Here is a 1,644-nt window from a genome sequence, read left to right on the forward strand (position 1 = left end):
TATCCGCCATCCACACAACTTACGATTTACCCTTTACTATGTTTAGGAATTATGTTTTGGTAGATTGAAATAAATAAAGTTTATTATAAAGAATATTGCAGCCAATAATCTATAGAGCTCTTGTTCTTTTGCTCCACCCTGCCTTCGGCACAATACACGTCACATTTGCGGCTGAAAGAGATGTTTGTGGTGTTATTGTTCGCGAGAGGGTCGCCCATACTCGGTTTATTCGCTATAAACGCAGCCATATTTAATTGTATGCCGTAACTACCGGGAGTAATTGCCGAGGATCCCGAGTGGGTAGTAACCGGCTTTCCGAAGTGCGTCTTCGCAAATGACGTCGGCCGCTTATTATGTGTGGCAGTAACAGCGCTGCTCAGGGCCGCGTTACGTCTCGTTTGCGGCAGCAACAGTCGATGCCCAGAGGGCCCGCGGTCGCAGTACAACACACAGTCCGCACCTGCAGCCTATTCGCAGTCTCCGCATATAATTCCTCGTCTTTGACTTAATCCAAATTATTCTATGCCTAAAATTCCTTTCTTTGCTTCTTCCTTCCTCTCTCACGTCACTTTGTTTACGCCCTTTCCTGATTTCGTCCAAGAGCCTCCCCAGGGTTGAAGCTAGGAAGGAGGACAGCTCATGTTAGCTGTTCGGTGAATAGTGAAATAGTTTCAAGATTCCATGGCAGCTCTTCATCCATATGCTGTTAGTCAATATCTACTACGTTTTCTGGTTCTCTTCTAGCTGAAGCTGAAAAGATACATCAGTCTATTAGGAGGAGGAGGAGGAGGAGGAGATTAGTGTTTAACGTCCCGTCGACAACGATGTCATTAGAGACGGAGCGCAAGCTCGGGTGAGGAAAGGATGGGGAAGGAAATCGGCCGTGCCCTGTCAAAGGAACCATCCCGGCATTTGCCTGAAGAGATTTAGGGAAATCACGGAAAACCTAAATCAGGATGGCCGGAGAGGGGATTGAACCCTCGTCCTCCCGAATGCGAGTCCAGTGTGCTAACCATTGCGCCACCTCCAAGTTTGGTTAGTGAAGTTCTTTTCTGGGGAGGGGGGGGGGAAGGGAGTGGATTGCCCTCCCATGCCCCTCATCTCGTTCGTTTTTGTCTTGCCATTCCTGTCAATGCCTTCCGCTATTACTCCAAAAAAGGAGATTAACTGTTCGTGAGAGTTTATATCAGGAGCCTCTCATATTTGCTGGGCAACGGCCTTACCACAGTGGATACACCGGTTCCCGTGGGATCACCGAAATTAAGCGCTGTCGGGCGAAGTCGGCACTTTGATGGGTGACCATCCAGGCCGCCATGCGCTGTTGCCATTTTTGGGGGTGCACCCAGCCTCGTGATGCCAATTGAGGAGCTACTCGACCAAATAGTAGCGGCTTCGGTCAAGAATACATCATAACGACCGGGAGAGCGGTGTGCTGACCCCACACCCCTCCTATCCGCATCGTCCACGTAGGATGAGACGGCGGTCGGATGGTCCCGGTAGGCCACTCGTGGTCTGAAGACGTAGTGCTTTTTTTCTCATATTTGCTGATTCTTAATAGTTCATCGTTCATTACGTGCAGAAAGAGAGGAAGAGAGAAAGCTTGCGGCATTGTTGCTCGAGAGACACCGTGTGACAGATTCAGCC

General features: G+C 49.4%; 1 pseudogene; it reads left to right on the top strand.

Annotated features, from left to right (window-relative positions):
- Positions 1 to 1,209: 1,209 nt before the first annotated feature.
- On the top strand, positions 1,210 to 1,327 carry LOC126186149 (5S ribosomal RNA; annotated as a pseudogene).
- Positions 1,328 to 1,644: the final 317 nt, after the last annotated feature.

Source organism: Schistocerca cancellata, chromosome 4 (assembly GCF_023864275.1).
Source record: "Schistocerca cancellata isolate TAMUIC-IGC-003103 chromosome 4, iqSchCanc2.1, whole genome shotgun sequence".
Lineage (NCBI taxonomy): Eukaryota > Metazoa > Arthropoda > Insecta > Orthoptera > Acrididae > Schistocerca > Schistocerca cancellata.